This window comes from Chamaea fasciata, unplaced genomic scaffold (genome assembly GCF_029207755.1).
Source record: "Chamaea fasciata isolate MVZ Bird 193981 ecotype frontalis unplaced genomic scaffold, bChaFas1.0.hap1 SCAF_7, whole genome shotgun sequence".
NCBI classification, from domain to species: domain Eukaryota; kingdom Metazoa; phylum Chordata; class Aves; order Passeriformes; family Sylviidae; genus Chamaea; species Chamaea fasciata.
In genome coordinates this window covers 52,523,388-52,541,063 of record NW_027094092.1, presented here as the reverse complement: position 1 = coordinate 52,541,063, position 17,676 = coordinate 52,523,388, and the positions used below count along the sequence as shown (strand labels likewise).

The 17,676-nt window shown below is 39.1% G+C and overlaps 1 protein-coding gene across 10 annotated transcripts in view; it reads right to left on the bottom strand.

The window, feature by feature from the left end:
• Positions 1-17,676, bottom strand: part of TRAF3 (TNF receptor associated factor 3) — a 69,994-nt gene that overhangs the window by 38,650 nt on the left and 13,668 nt on the right. For 6 of the 10 annotated variants that reach the window (XM_066188843.1, XM_066188852.1, XM_066188853.1 and 3 more), the window contains one exon: positions 10,098-10,237. The exons of 3 other annotated variants lie outside the window; for them this stretch is intronic. The gene's annotated coding sequence lies outside the window, so the exon portion shown is untranslated. Of the gene's footprint in view, positions 1-10,097; positions 10,238-11,069; positions 11,243-17,676 lie in introns of all 10 variants that reach the window. One more of the 10 variants, XM_066188844.1, reaches the window with a different exon arrangement.

Genomic DNA, 17,676 nt, shown 5'->3' with positions numbered 1-17,676 from the left:
AAAAAAATTAACTCTTGTATAAATCTAAATAAAAACTCCTAAAAATTTGATTGCGCTAGGTACCACGGGACTTGGAACCTAGATAGCTCTGCATGAAGACAGTCTCAGTAAATTGACAATATGAAGCAAATAAGCTTTTGCCAGTTTTAAAATTCAAAAAGAGCAAAAAGCTATTAGAAATAAATGTTTTCATTACAGTACCTTAGAAGAGAATAATGCATGACACGGTTTAATTTGGTGATTACTACAGGACAGCAAAGCTTTTTGATCAAATTACAATTTGCACTGAGAACAGGAGTTCCTCAAACAGAAGAGCACTGCCTGCACAATATCTAAATTAAGCTCTGAAAGAGAAACCTAAAGTGGGACAGGGAGCTTAAGATCAGAGCAGAAAAGTAACCTTTCCTCTTAAAAAAAAAAAAAAAAAAAGGTATCTGAAACATGTAAAAGCACACAAACTTCAGCATCTCATCCTAACTAGGTCACTTTTTTGGGTAGCCTGGGGTATAATTTTTCAGTCTGGCTTTTAATGAGGTAAGGGCTTGTGACTGTGCTGTCTCTCCTCTCAACCTCCCAAAACCACATTGGAACCAACTGGGCAGAGTTTTCAGGAAAATGAACAGCTATGAGGAAAACAGGAAGAGAAACTTAACACAGTGTCCCAGTGAGCAAGAGGCTATAAAAGTGCACCACCAAGGTCCATCAGTCACTCAGTGCACAGACAGATACAAACCAGCCAGGAACACCTGCTCCCTCTTGTCCCACCAAGTTTCATGGCCTTAGTCTCCTCCTACACCAAAAAAGCAGGGGTGGGATGGAGATTTAGGGGGTTTTGTTGTTTGGTTGCTTTTCTTGGGGGGTTGTTTTATTTTTTTGGAGAAGGGGGGAGTAGGCGTAAAAAAGGGGATATAGAACACAGATTAGCAGAAAAACAGACTTCATCAGTTTCACTGCTCTTCACAGAATTTTCTTCCATACTCCACAGGATATCCTCAGCTAGATAACCAGGTACTAGGAGAGGTATTTCCAGATCTTCTGTCTTTCCAGCTCATTTGCTTTCTATCACCAAGAATTATTGCTTCAGGTTAGCACACAGAAACCTTTATCTTAAAACTAAATTATTAAAACAACCTGAACTTCTCCTCTGTCTTATATTTCAGCATTTTATAGCCTCTAATAAATTCCTAGCCCATACTGAAAAGACTGTCCATCTTTCTTTCACCATTTTTAGACAAGTCTTCTGAGCTGGTTCTCCTTCTGAGTGCTATTAAAATGTGCAACATATATTGGCATACTGTGATCTCTTGTTAAAACAGTAATGCAAGCTGAAAGCAGTATATTGGTAACAACGTATTATCAGTCTACTCAGGGCACACATGTCAAAAAAATATTAAAATAAGGCTGAGCAGAGAGGCTGCCATGGGAATCTTGACTCTGGAGCTCTCAAGCATGAAGGGGTCCTAGTGCAAAGTATCATGTGCACAACATCCAGCACACCTCAGCCTGGCCTTCTGGCAGAACCCCACTGCTGAGTCTGGGCAAGGGCACTGAACAACAGACAAATAAAATGCAAATGTCTTGAATCACTTCAGATAAAGACTCAGGCCATGACTGAGGCAGCACTGGAGTGGCAGTTTTGAAAGCAGACGACCATCCATCAAATTTGTTTTGTGTGAGGTCACAGGTCTTGGCACATCCACTCCTCTTCGTTTGCACAGGGGAGCTACTGATTCATTTATTTTTACCTCCATGCATTTTTCATGCTTGAAGTGCTATTTACTGTTTCTCCAGAGCTTATATACACATAGGACCAACTAACCAGAGGTTTAGGTATTTCCAGGACATGCTCTGAGAGAATATTCTGAGGAAGGTAAGGAAGGGTTGCTAAGTCACTGATGCTGATACAACTTTACACAGTGAGAAATGAGACCACTCCTCACCTTCTTTTATATTTACACTCAAATACTAAGTCTAATTCCTGTACAGAAATGAAAGCAGCATTGATATTTAAAACTTCTTTTTCTCTGTGCTAAAACAAATAGGCTATTTTAACTACTTTAAACTTTGTCCTATGATTTCATAAGCATGCACCTTCCTTGCTGTGAGGAAGACCTGGAGATCAAACACATTATAGAACAGATGAAGACCAACAGGAAAAATCAGTGCTCGGATATAAGCAAGTAGGCCAGACATCTGAAAACACACAGAAGAGACTCACTGAGTATCCTCCACACAGGAAGCTTCTGCCACTTGCAAGCTCTCCACAGCCACTCATCAATGCAGGATCCCAGCTGCTGAGCTTGGAAGGAACCTCTGGAGGTCATCCAGCCCAACCTCCCCTTCAGAGGAGACCATCTTCAAAGTCAGGTCACCTTGCCCACTGCTGAGTTTTCAAAACTCCCTGGGTGAAGAAACTGCATCCTCTCCAAGCAACCTCTCCCAGCACTGAACAACCCCCTGTGAGGAGTTTTGACTGTAGCAATCATGATGAGATATTCTTAGGTAGCAAAAGGGCCTGTTCTGATACTTGAACTGCTATGATCCCAAGCAATTAAACCATATTTCACCACAGTCTCCACAGGCTCTAGCCTGTAGGAATTATTGAGCAAATAGGAAAAGTATTTTTGGTTTGGAAGGTACAGCCTATTCCTTCTTTTCCTATCTGACCCAGAAAATCCGAAGTATAATCAAGAGATGCTATCATGATACTCTTGCAAAAGAACAACCATGAGTGTCACTGGAATCACAAACATTGTGTATTCCTATGTTCCAGTTTGCAAGACGACTGAAGAGCTGAAAATAAAAGGTAAGTTACATTTTACATTGTTTTATTATTTTAACTTAGCAATTTCCTTAGCTGTATTTCTCTCAAAAACAAGTCTATATACCCATGTGAAGTGTCTCAGAGGATTACACAAAACAGCATCCCTGTACAAGGCATCTCAGTTTAGCAAGTCTGCCGGACTATGCTGTCATGAAAAGAGTTCTAACATATTCTCCCCTCCTGCTCAGTGTAACAAATTTGTAGACTCTAAATAAAGGACAGATTTGGAAAGTAATTACATCAGCACTAAGGGGTTAGAACAGTAATATTTATAAATAATAACATAGTATTAACATAGTTCAGACTGCTCAAGAAGCCAGGGACTGATACCTTCAGTAACTATCCAATAATATGCTGAATACAATTAACATTTAGTCTAACACATATTTCACCGGATGAGAGAAAAAAAACCACAACTTTTAAAGGGCTTAGATTTTATTTATTAAAAAGGGACAGCAGAAAAAGTAAGTCAGTGCAATTAAGGAAAGCTGATTTTTATGTGACACTATGCTCAACTCTTACTTTTTCAAAAGTTTACAGCATTCCTTTGAATCATGGCACACGGGTTGGCAAAACAGCTTTAAGATTCGGCCTGAGGCAGCAGTAAAAATAAAATGTTTGTATTTTGACTTAGACTTGCTATCTACAGCTCTCAGTAATTACTTCCTAATCTCACTGGGCTACCAAAATACAGTATAAAGTCATCTGAAGTGCAGGAAATCAAAAGCATCTTTTAGAAATCAAAAGATCTCTTAAGCTTAGAAAGCCTGGGTCACAAGACAACAGATAAGAGAAATGCTGTCCAAGCTCACCATGAGTATTCTTCTGCATTTCCAATTCCAATTCAGGTTCCTGTACGTTTCCTCTCTTCTCTCATGCACCCCTAGACAAAGCTACTGCATTTCACCTATGAAGTTAACCCCCAGCTGTGATCTGTATTTCTATACCAGGCTTTTAGTTGAAGCAGATAAAGAACAGGAAAGATCAAAAGATGATCAGATGATCACAGAACAAAGTATACTTTAATCTCTTCCTCTGCTGTTTAGGGGAAGTCCATAATTGAGATACATATGACAGTCCTATGAGGGGGAAGCAGATGAACACTATGAATTTTTGATTTTTTTTAAACTTCTGGCTTTGTTTACAAAGGGAAAGCACTATCTTCCACAGAAGAAATATACTCAGATAAAATACTACCAGAAACGCCATGAAAATAATCATATTTGAAATTAAAGGTAGTTTCCTCTTTCAAAATGGTTTTATATGTGCTTTGAAGAGAAAACTACGAAAAACCAGTTTATATTTACATTTGGAATACTCCATTTTTACAGAAAGCTATTTCCATCAATTCAGATTTCTCCAATTCTTGTTCTACAGCAAGCCTAACGCTTCCTTTATTTCTGCTGCACAGCACACAAGTCTTTGGTTCACATGATCCAAGTGGTAGTGTCAAACCACGAACACCCAAAACCCCAGCTGCTCACTACAATTCCCACTTCTGCCTGCTGTGACTGGGCAACAGGGCATTTGAAGCAGCCAGGACAAACCCTGGCAAGGGTCAGCAAGGGTTAAGGCAGAGGGCCATGTCCCAGTCATTCTGACCCTGGCATACAGTCCCAGAAAATGATCTCTCATCCTCTACTGAACTAGTCTAGTCCCCTTTTCCTCCCAAGATGTGCCTCCAAGAAAAATCTGCATGAAGAATCAGGAACAACTTGCTTACAAATTACAGCAGCTTAAGACAATGAAGTCTCTTCATCTCTGAAATCACCAAGTAAGAATCAAAAAATTATTGCAGTACTTTTGTCAACCTTTGTTCTTAAACCAAGACCTATCAATCAATGCTATTCTTTTCCTTTCTGTTAGTCAAAGAGATCCTCACCTTCAAATCTAACAAAATTTCAAGTCCACGAGAACAGCAGAAGATATTCCTCAAATCAGAGTCTACCCATCTACACTGCTGTCTGCCAAGTGCATGAAGAATATTTCTGCACTGCCAATTGCTGACAGAGTGCATCTGTGCCGCCTCTTAATGAATCCAGCCTTGAAATCTCAGCAGAGGTAAAAAAAAAAAAAAAAAAGTTAGGTAGTACCTCATCTTCTACAATTAGAAGAAAGTATGTGAAAGCAAAGGTGTCAGAGACCAGTAAATGAAAAGGAAAAAATCCAAAGCACTTCAAGAAGCTCATTATGAATAATTACTGCAAAACTAGCTTCTCAAGAATACCTACAAAATACTACTTAATTGATTTTAAAATGTAGCCCATCTTTAACAAAGATAGTCCTCCCAGGAAATTCTGAACACAGCAGAATTTAGAGGAATCTGGTAAATGAAACAGAATGCAACTTCAAGTATAGCTCGGCACTTTTTGAACTCAACACTGAAATGAAGTGCTGTGCAACCAGAAATGACCGTACCAGAAACTAAAAACACAGTATCTCACTTCCACATGAAGTTCTTTCCATTCTAACTAAACTAAGCTTTCTAAGCCTATAACCAAAACTTAAAAAAAAATAAAAATCTATCTAACTTGTCTTTTATGGAAATTAACTCACTCTCATAAATCATTTCCTGCTCTTCCATTTTATCCCAGTGAACACAGGTAAGAAAGATATACTTTTTTACACTGCCATAAATACTAATCAAACTCTAGAAATTAATACAGCATGTGACATCATCAGAATATTTTACTGAACACTAAACTGCATGGAAGACATTTATTCATGCACAGAATTCAAGCTCTCACTAATCCTGAATGAAATTTCCCACCATTCTAGATGATGTCTTCAGCTTTGTCTGCATCCATTGCTTCTTATTCAGGACGGAAAAGGAAAAAAAGAGTAACAGTAACTCTCTTTTCATTTGCCTGTATTTTATTATTTATCACAATGTGAGGGAAAGAAAAACACTGTCCACCTATTTAATGAAGCAACAGCAGGTTTAATTTCAGTGATTTCAATGTCTACACTGTACACTTTACTGTTTTGACTGTATTATCTATGACCAACATCTTGGAGTTTGGGAAAAATGTGGGAGTTTTGTTAAGATTTTTCTATTAGATGAAAAAAAAAAAAAAAACAAACCAAACTACATTTTTAAATAGAATCTGGAAGCAAAAAAAATTGGAAAAATAAAAAACCCTCTAAACCACTTGTGATATAGAATTTCCAGTTATACTAAAGTACATTCCAGTTTCTACAGCTCCAGTTAAGAAGTATTACCGAAGTCGAATTTTCAGGAGAAAGTCACAGACCCTTTACCCAGACTTGTCATAGCATTCATAATCACAACTTCGCATTCACTGCTACCTAAAGCATTTCTTACCTTTATTAAGGTGTTCATGGAGGAAGCTCTGTTTTCCCTAACTGAAAATTTAGATTCACAAAACATGTTTCCCAGCAATGAAAGAAAGGAAGGAGTATGTTGCTTCCTCTTGTACTAAACACAGACTTTAGGAATCTGCTACGGGAAGCCAAGCCCATGTGAGACACAAATGTCTGCTGGTGTAGGACAGTATTCATTATTCCAACTGTAAAGTGTCATTAAAAGACTCTTTTACTCAGAACCTCATGCAATTTCCTCATTTCTCACAGTCTCTATCTCTTCTTTGTGATTACTTTGCCAGATACCAAACTACATTATTATTTTCTCTTGCCAACCTTAAATGTTTTATTTGCTGCCTGCAGGTTTACACCAACATCTCGAGAACAAGCCATTTCCACAGCCCTGGGTCAGACAGGATGTGACTTAAGGACCAAAAAACCCCAGGTCCCTTTGAAGGTTTCTCTTGCACTGGATTAAGAGAATTAACAAAAATCAATGAGAATGTTATATCCTTCTACAACATACCTAACGTGGAGCTTGTAAAAGTAATTTATGAATTTTTCTGACTGAATTTCACATCACTACCCAGAACCAAGTGTTTTTCACTGTTACACAGCCAAAAGCGATAGCACAAGCAATAGCAACCTTTCAAAGAAACTTCTGATAAAACTGTACAGTACTGCTGCTGCTTCAGAAACATTAAAACTGGTGCATTCCACACCATCCATAAGGTCTTAAAGAGATGTCTTCAGATTTGGAATATGAAGTTGACAGTTTTAGTTGAAAATTCTTTTTGCGTGCTTATCGCCTGAGGGCTTCTTTAGTTAATATTAATGAAATCATGTTCACTTCTACCAAATAAATACTTAATAAAGCAATTCTGCTCTAATGTATTAATGGCAATCTAACCTTTAAACATGCATTTTTATTTTTGAAAATTCAAACCTGAAGGCCTCCAGGTGTTACGCTAGAAACTGAATGAGAACACTCAGATTCCTTGGAAATTTGATGCTCATGAAGAATTATCTGCTTGTTATAAAGATTCACATAGGCACAGCCTAGATATGCAGAAAAGAGTAATTTACAACTGGAGCAAATACCGGATTTGAAAGTATGCAGAGGACACTCACTGATAGAGCAAGGGGCTTAAGTCCTAAGATTAGAGCTTACAGGATCTTGCACTGCTAATGACACTTCAGAGGGAAGAGTGCTGATTCCCACTTTTTGCAAATAACTTGTATCTAGGCAGTGAAGCTTCAAATATTACAGCAGTGGTCTGGATTTTTTTTCTCCCACCAATTCGACAGAACTGCTACATGATTTTAAGACTTCATCACTTTGTTTCTCCCTAAATTGTACAATAAGCAAAACAATTGCTCACCTTTTATAGCATCCCTGGCCTGAAGTGTTCTACATCAGTAAGAAGTATTATTTTCGGACTCTACTAGTAGAATTTTTCACCACTCTAAACCGCGCTAGAAATCTGGATAAAAAGAAATAACTTGCCCACACTTCTTAAGTGTCATAAGAGATTTTTTTTTTACATTATACTTTCCAACTAAACCATGTACCAATGCTTTATTATCTTAAGAAGCAATTTCAGGACCTGAGAACACTAGGTACAATATTAAAGACAAACCTACATCTCTCTATATAAGGAGAACTACCACCTTAACATTATAAATGCTTCCGAGAAGAATCCTTTCTTCAACCTGCTTCAGACTATTTTGGAAGTTCTTTTATGACTGCCTTTAGAAGATCCCAATGGAGTGTCAAATTTAATCCAATCCAGAAAATATATAAATACACTTCCTGCAATATAGCAAAAAGTCACAAAATACATTAAATATGTGGTAATGTTGATCCATCGAGGCAGGTTCAAACCACTTCCTGGAACTCTTTTCCATCATTATACAGCATCTACAATACACTAGTGGATAGGTAAGAGAAAAAAAAAGAGGGGGTAAAGGTAGCTCCAAAGATTCTGCTAAGCATGATTCCTATTTCCTCTGTACATCTGCTAAATTTACAAGCAATTATTTTGAGGCCAAGAGCAGAAAATCCTTACCTTTATCTCAGAACAGTGCGTTCTACAGGTTATACAAGTGTCACAGTGTCAAGAAGTGGGTTCTCTTTGTCTTGGGGCTTTTAAAAACAATTTTCCATTTTTCAAGACAGTTATTAAGGGGGAAAAAGAAAATCATTAAACTAGGTACATGTAAACTCATACTGCATTTTTATCTCTATATGGTCTTACTACTTTGCTAATTTATTCCCCGGGGTACTGACTGCACCAGAGTTATACTTATTCACTGACAGCTGTGCTGGTGATAGCTTTGATTAGTTACAGTGAAGGCTATTCCATTTTGGAACAAGGATGGGTTTTGTGATCAATCCAAACAGCCTCTGTGTCTCAATGAAATAAGGGACTCCATCAGTGCACTAACACAAAACAGAGGGCTGGCAACAGCTGTAATTAAGGCAAATACGTAGTATCTTAAGTTCAGCTGAGAGAGCACAATCCTAAGTTTATCTCATTTCCCACAGGAAAATTTTACATCTTTAATGATATGTCATCACCCAGTTTTCTAAAATCATCTTCATATAATTTTTTTCAAAGTGGCCTAAGCTGAATGTAATAGGCATGTAAGAGATCGTCTCTCTTCGCACAAACTTTTTGTACTCATATACTTTCCTTTATATAGCCCCCTTATGTCTCTCATCTGCTCAGTTTTGAGCAGTAAATTCAATCAAGCCCTCCACTACCACATTCAAGTTTTACTTTGATGCACAACACAAAAACCAACAACACAGATGCCAGGAGAATATATTGTAAAAATCTATTTTTCATCATACCAGCAGTGCAATGCTGAATTGCTGAAAGGATTGCACATGAAAATCCAGACCAAGGTCATCAAAATTAATGCTCATTCTCACAAAAGACTGTATTACATTTTTGATGTAGAGGAGGAAATATTATATGCATGACTAGAATTAAAACTAAAGGAAAATAGATTTCCAAGCATGTACTTCAGGGCAGTAGTAAAACTGCTTAGGTGAAATGCTGTCTTCGACCCAAATATTCATGCTTAAGGAGAAAAGAATAAAAAATAAAAAAGTCACAGTATCCTTAATAAACGTGGCAGCAATTTGTCTCCTAACCAGTATCTAGCAAGCTTAGGAAGTTTGGATGGAGTACAGCCCAGTTCAGCCATGCACTCAAACACAAGGAAAAAGAAACCTTTGAGAGAAAGTATATCCAACAGTAATGCCAAATAAATCTCCTTCAGAGTTTATCCAATGCTGTCAATTTTCATGTTTGACAAACGTGAGAATTTCCCCAGCAGTCAAAAAAACCTCACATTAAAAACAAAAGGAAGGATTTTACCGTATCAGAGCCACAGAAGCAGTAGCAGTGCCACCAAAGAACATGCCATGCATGTGAATGAATACAGTTCAGGTCACACACCAGTCAAGTTACAAGCATTAGAAGTTTAAAGGTGAGTGTCCAAACTCACAGTAACACGATTCCATGTAATATACGTATTTTCTTAGGATCTAACCTTTAGAAAAGGTTCACCTTAAGAACAGGTTACACGATCCTTTCCCATTTAAATACCTCTTTGGTACCACAGATGCTGCCAGAACAACATAAAAGTTGAAATCCTTTACAGTTCTTGCCCAGCCTTTGTTCTCACTGCTTGTTCTAACCTCTTCACTAATTACCTGCTAACAGGAACTCTGTATCGGTCTGGAAATAATATGTTCCTTTCTCATGTAACAATTTTCCTTCACAGACAACTGAAGAGACCATAACATTAAAAACTGAGTTGTTAGCTTAAATAAAAGCACTTGATTTCCAAAGTCCATGCAACAGCTTTTTTGATCAAATCTGTATACTTCTCTTCTTCCCACACCTCCCCCAAATTTGGAAGACTCTCTGCTTACATTTCGTTTTATTTGAATCTCATTTGATCCGCAGCTTGCGAAGAAAGAAGAACAAGTTTTCTCAATGCTTTGATAGGGTTGTCTTTACTCTTGCCAATAAAGGGAGCTTTGCTACAGTCTGCCTGGTTTCTTTCTTTGCCCTGAAGAAAGAAAAAGTTTGAGTTATATTACCTTCACTCAAAAACCCTGTAACAGGCTTCTCTGAATCTATCGAGTTACTTCGTTAGTTTCATTAGACCATCAAACTTATCCTCAATGATGAATTTTAAAAATAACCTAAACATAAGATAGATAACACTATACAAAACATATCAACTTGTATTGTTTTCTTCTCCTTCGCTATTGCTCAGAAAAGACTCTCGATGGAATAGCATTAAAGGAGGACATGCAGCTAAAATCACAGCTAATATTTCCTGTGTTCACGCACACACAAAAACTTCTCCACCCAGATACACTGCGGGTCATTACAGACTGTACAAAATCTCCAAAGCAGTGCTATTTTCTTGGAAAGTCTGATAAATTCCATTTGAAAACACCAGCTCAATTCTGGGAAAGTAATTAAGTGCTCTGCAGAGCGTTTCTTAAAAAAACCACCCCATGACAATATTCCAAGAGGTCATCAGAAATAAGCAACTTCGTTTGGAGAAGCTTGTTTGATCCTAGAACTTTTACAAGCACAGAGAAAACAAAGAAAATGGTCCAAAAGCATAATTAATGGAGACTGATGAAGATTTGTATCTATGTGCATTCTTAAACGTGACAGTGAAGTTCAGCAAATTGCTACCACAATGCCCCGGTCGCCACTACACAAACTCTGAAGCCCCCACAGCCTCCTTCATCTTTACACGTCAAGGCCAACCTGTTGCGAGCACACAGCAGCAACCTCACCTGGCCCTGGTACAAGAGAGACCCAAAGCAGCATTTTAAAGGAATTTGAGCCACTCAACCCTCACCAGTGACCTTTGCACCCACCTAGCCCAGAGTCCAGGAGTGCGCAGCGGCCCGGCCGGGCGGCTATTCCGTGGTGCCAGGGCAGCAACATTCCTGGGCGGCACCGAGGGCCCGGCTGGGCAGCGTGCTCCGCGCTGTCATCCCGCACACCGTGCTGCAGACGGGCACCGGCCGGGGCAGGTGCACACGGCTGGCTGTGGAAGGGCACACGGTCACAGAAACGCTTACCTGACCCGACACGCGCCCGGCTGTCGCTCCCGCCGCCACAGCCGAAGCGCGGGACTTTGTAACGCCAGACCAAGAGAAGCCAGTCGGGAAGGAATGCCACAAACTTCCACAGCTATAAAACAGGGGGGGTTGTGGCTTTCTGATTTCTTTTTTTTTTTTATCTTTCTTGATCTTAGTCATGTGCTGCAGTTCACCTTCGGTCCTCAGGAAGTGGAAAGGAAAGGCTACTGCTGCTAACAAAGTAGCAGCAATGCTACTTTGGACCATAATCATAGTAAGTGACATGCTAATGAGTAGTTACAGATTATGGCAAAACACACACGGGCCAATGAAAGCCCACTCTGGCTCATTCTAGAAACACGGTACCTGGAAAAATAGCCCAGCACTGAGATTTATCGAAAACTCCAGGAATAAATGCTTACTCAAACAAAAAGGAGATCTGCAACTCTACGTTTTCCCCACCAAAACAATATAGAAAGTACAAGTCAGCCCATTATACCAACAGATGTCATGAAAGTAGTACAAATTTCTGTACTAAACATTTACATATTAACTCAGCAAAAAACTGAAGTTCTAAAACTGTTAGCTCCCATACTGACTTCAGACACCAATTGTATCAATGACCCTGGGCCCCTGCTCCTTCATATTTAGGTATAAATCCGAATTCAGCGCAGGGAGTTTTGCACTTTCAGCCTCTCCTTTCCCTCCCAAGACACCAACCAACCCCTTCCAAACCACAGAGAATTAAGGTGCCTCCAAAGTTTCACTCTTACTAAACAAGCACGCTCCACAGCTGAACAGCAGCATTATGACAGTGCTATTCCCTTAAAAATCTGGCATGAAAAAAAATCCAAATATACTGGTAAGACGTAGAAAGGATTGGGGATTTAGCTTCTAAGATGAACATAAAAAGGGGAACATTCTCAGAACAACTGAAAATAATTGATCTTGAAAACAATTCTGTATTATATTGGAAAACCAAAGTGAAAACTGACTTCAAAAAAAAAAATTTAGTACTAATGAAGTACACAACTGTTTCTCAACTTGAATACACTTGATAATTCAGTGAAACTATTACAAAGAATTTCAATGAATTACAAGCAATAAAAAAGGCAATCAGAACTTTTACTTTCCAACAAGCACAGTTATTGTTGCATGCTACAACATACAGAAATTACTTCCATTATCCTTTATATGTTAGTCAACAAAAAGTACCTTACCTTATTCTCCACAGTCTGAGCACAGAAGATTAAAAACAAAGTATTAGGAAGAAACTGCAGCTGTTTTGTATCAAGAAGAAAAGCCAAACCACTACATCGATAAGCTTAGTGGCTGTCCAGCATGCCATGCACACTCTAGGGACATTTAATGAAAACTTATCCACATCTTTTTTTCTTTTTTTTTTTTGCAAGCTTCCAGACTTCCGAATTGGAAACCCAAAGGCAGCTGCTCATTACCTCCTCCAAAATGCAGATCTCAGCACCACCACACTGCAAGAGGATCCACCACAGCTTGATTTTCCCTCCTAGTAATTCCCTTCTTGCCAACTACTGCAGTGCAGTCTTTCTGAGGGCTGTGCAAAATGCAATCAGGGGAGGGCTGAAAGAGCCCGGCAAAGAAACACAGCCCCAGCAAAGTTCTTTCCAATCATCTGACTTCCTAGTCATGGGCTGAAAGGCATGAACTGCAGAGTTCAGTGGAATCTCTTCGCATTTTCGCTTCTGGTCCTTCTCTTACGTTCCTGCCTACTTTTTATTTCATTTTTCACAGGATCATTTGAGGATGGTACTTTATGGCAAGACTAGGGGGAATGAGGGGAAAATAAGCAATTTTGTTGTTATAATAAAGCTATCTTTAATTCTCATAACAACAGTATTTTAAGGGATTAAAACCAAAATGTCTTTTAAGGTTTAGGTCTTTTGGTGTTTTCTCATTCAGGGAAGGGGGAGACACTGGAGGACTTTTTTTGCTTTTGTTGCTTAAATTGGGGAGTTTAGTCAATTAACTACTTAGCACTTGGATGCTTTCCCTATACAATTAAAACTGCCGTGATTACACAACAGCAGTATTTGTGAGACAAGTGCCCAGCAGGGGCATTTGTAATTATTCCCCAAGTGTTCCACAACAGCAGCAAAAGAATACATCCAAACATTAAAGAAGCTTTCAGAGAAGAGGTGGGCTTGGAAGGGACATCTGGAGACCATCCAGGCCAGCCCCCTGTGCCCAGGCAGGGTCAGGCAGAGCTGCCCAGCACAGCCTGGGTTTTGAGGATTTGCAGAGTGACTCCACCGTCACACTGGGTAGCTTGTTGCAGTGTTTGAGCACACCCCCAGTCAAAAGACTGTCTTGTATTCAAACAGAATTTTATCCTTTTTTTTTTTTTTTCCCCCTTAATTTATGCCCACTGTCTCTCTGGACACTAGAAGTCTAATCTATAATTTGAGTAACCTCCATCCCTCTCCACAGCTGCGTTTAAGAGCAAAGGGAGCAGCAATGAGCCCTCAGTGTCAATCAGCCAGTTGTTGGCTCATTTGAAACAATAGGCTCATCACTGCTTTCCACCCCTCCTTCCTTCTGCATCCTGCAGAGCCAGGCTCCAGGCCAGATCTTTTAGCTCATCGCAGCTGCCTACCATCAGCAACCTATTATTCCTGGAGAGCCAGGTCCTCCCTAGGGGAGCATCCTGCCCAGTCTCCTGGGGTTCAGCCTCCCGGGAACATCAGGCAGGGCTGAGCACACGCTGGCAATGACATGGAAAGCTCAGAAAGCATCACTGGCACCTCCCCACCTTCTGAGCAGCCCCCAGGAGAGGGGCAGGGGCCAGCAATCAGAGCGTGTTATATGGGGATGAGCAGAAAGGAAAATGGCAGAGTTTAGAGGTAGATGCATCCTTCGGGGGTTTGCCTCAAAGCAGTGCAAAGGCTGGCTGGTTTTAGGGGCACGTTTCGAGGTTTTCCTGTCCCTTAAAAGGCCAGTATGATGGGCAACACAGGTACGGACTCAGATACAGTGAACACAACTACTCATCCACTCCCCCACCAACACATGGGAGGAAGAATAATTTCTCAAAGCTGTGCACAAGTCCTTTGCTTAGTCTTCGCAGAGGCTCCTGAGTTTCAGGCACTGAAACGGCAACTTTACAGTTTTTCTTCTAACATGGCTTAGTTAACATTGACATTCCTGCAGTGGATAATATATACCCAGTTTAGGCACCCAAAGAAAGTTTTAGTTTTATTTTAAATTTTTAAATAATTGAAAATAATTTGCCACTAAATGTCATCTTCAGTTTCAAATCCCTTCCTTGGTTTGCAGACCACATGACATACAACATTTTTAAAACATGATCACAAATTTGAAAAGGGGAAAGAGAGGTCCGTTGGCTTTTAAATGGAAGAATGAAATCAGAAAAGCTATCAGAGACTTTCTGTGTGACTTAAAGCCCTTCTGTATATTTCTATACTCCTCTGTTGAGGAACAGATCCCCTTTTCTCTGATCTTACCTGGGCACCTACCAAGTTCCCATCTCTTCATATGTATTACCTTGTATAATAGGACTCCAGTCTTAAGCTGGGAACTGTCAAAAGTGAAAAAATAACTAGAAATAAGGAACACAAAAACAATTATGTCTTGGTAAAGTTGGGGAGAAGAAGGACCAAAAATATCCCTTTCCCCTAAAAACCAAACATAAATGGCAAAATAAGATGCTTAATTTTTTTTTGTTTGTTTTTTTGTTTTTTGTTTTGTTTTGTTTTGTTTCTGCAGTTAGTCTAAGACTAGCACCTTAACACTTCTTAACCTGTTTTGCTTCAGGACAGTAAAAATTACTTTAGACAGCCATGTGTAGCCTAGTTGCTTTCTGGCAGGCATTCACATACCAGCACAGAGGCACGCAACACTTCTTAGGAAAACATCACCAAACACCTTGCACCAACTTAGAAAAGGTGGCCAAGGGAAAAAAAAAAACATCTTGCAGAAAAAGAGCAATTCTGCTTCATAAATTGTTCATGGTCCTGTGTGGGAGAGTAAAAGAGAAAGAGAAAAAGCCAAAAGTCCAGCAGACTACAGTTGCAGCAGACTACTTCCTTTTCCTGCACCCTTCAGATGCTACTTCTAGATCACCACCTAAAAAGGACTTGTTTTACTGCTAACTGAACCTACAAAAAACTTATTGTGACAAGAACATGAACTTCTGTATATAAACACCATCATTAATTCACATAATTTATTACCAGCAAGAAGTTCTTAGTCACAGCGCTGAACATACGGTCTAGTAATAGTGTAGCAAATAGCTTAATTTTTATCCCTTTCCACAGAGAATTTTCAAAGAGTCTCTCTACCTTCCAGCTTTATGAAGCTGTACCTGTTCCAAGGAAAAAGCCACAGAGTGGTCCCAGAGCATCACCTGCTGGTCCTCTCCAAAGACACAACCCCCATCACACTCACCTGAAGGACTGATGAATTTCCTATGTTCATGTCAAGAAGTTGAAAGGAGCACGTTTCACTTCTTTTATTCATTCCTAATTTAAAGCTTAAACTGAAGGCAAACAGGACTAACTTTTTTTTAGAAGCATAATTTCTTTTGAAACTCCAGAAAAAGTAGAGTGGAACAAGGAAGGAAAGCACAACCCCAAACATATTTAAGGTACTGTTCTAAAGGATTCAATTAGGCTGTGGCTGACTGAGGAAGCTGGTTACCACCTATCAGTTCTAATCATATTTTTAGTCTATTTGAAATCAAACATCTGAGGGGAAGATTTTTTTGTGAAATAGAGATAATAATTTGCTTACCTTCCTTGCAAATACAACTGATGAAACAAACAAACAAAAAAAGCCTCCACATACTATCATGCAACCTAAGACCATCAGGCAGAATGCAGAACTTGCCAAATGCTCCATTCTGATTGTGTGCAAGACACACAGTGAGACAGAACAATGCTACAAGAGGGTTTATTTATAGAAACGAGAATGAAACTTGTCTTGACTTTTGAGGTATTGCCCTTCATTCATAACTAAACGAAGCCCAGGCACTGGAGATGATTTGTTAAATTAATATCATCAACTTAAAGATGTGAAAACACGAAGGAGAACAAGGTACTTTACAGTGTCATGCAATGATACTAATACTACAAAAAAAAAAAAAAAAGGCAAAAAACAACCAAAAAATTCCACCAAGAAAACCCCCAACTCACACAACTGTCATGAGGCTTCTCAACGTACACATTAAAAACATACACAGCAGAAGAATTGTTCCTACCTACCTGTTTACATGAAAAAAATTCACAACACAAACCCCAGTGACACACAAGACTGCAGTCTGTGCTTCCGACAGATTAATACATTGTTTCCCACTGCTGAGAGCTGGTCTTGATTCAGTTAAAGCCTAAGCACTTAGGCTTTCCTGCTGGGAAACAAACAAGTCAAGTCGGTTTCATGCATCTCCTATTAATATATAGAAACAATTCTCACAAGCCTGAAGGCAAAAAAAGAAAAATAGTACCTAAAGGCTGCACTAAACCGTAACAAACTACAGCAAATCAAAAAGCCGCACTGAAACTTACTACTTCACTAGAAAATTCATTGCAAAAGTCTGTTTACTTCATGGAGGAAGTCACCACTACCATCACTGAGTCAGTATCTACAAGAACGTTTTACATAATGGGAAAATTTTTATTGGCCAGAGGTTCACAGTGTTCTTAAATTTCCAGAAACTGCAGATGTAAAGATACTTCTGTTAACCTAAACCAAAACCAAGAAAAGAAACTATCTGAGATGCACGCTCCATTTCACAACACAGCCCTAATTTTCCTGGCTACTGTTCTTCAACCTCCTCAGCAAAGGAAAGACTTTACACTCTGACAGTAAAAGGATGGAAATGTGAGCACTGGAAACAGGTAGCTTTTAGACTACCACCAATGGTATTAAAACATATTAGCCAGCATGAAATTTTGGTTAGCACATTGTTGCCATTTCTGACTTGTGACACTAAGAACTGAAGTAGCTTAAGGAACCAGTTTTACCCTTGCAGAAAATTAGTGAGCCAGTCAGAACACATTTACAAGAAAGCATGATACCATCTTAGCTCTTCCATTTTCACTTTGCTTTTAAAAGCTAATAAGAGCCAAGAGTCATTAGTCAGTAATGAACTGAAAGGAGTTCCTTCCTTTTTTAACAAGAAGAATATGCTGCAACACCACTACAGTATAAAATCCAGTTTACTCAAAGCAAAGTAGCTTGAACGAAGGAATCCCTTCTCAGTTTTCAGAGGGCTGATAACAGTTTAAGGATTATATTTAAAAACCAAAGTGTAAATTCAAAACATCTCACAGGTTATATTATTCCTCTTAATCTGCTAAAACTTGCCAATTTAATAATGCAAATTATATTTTAGTTGCTGCGTTTA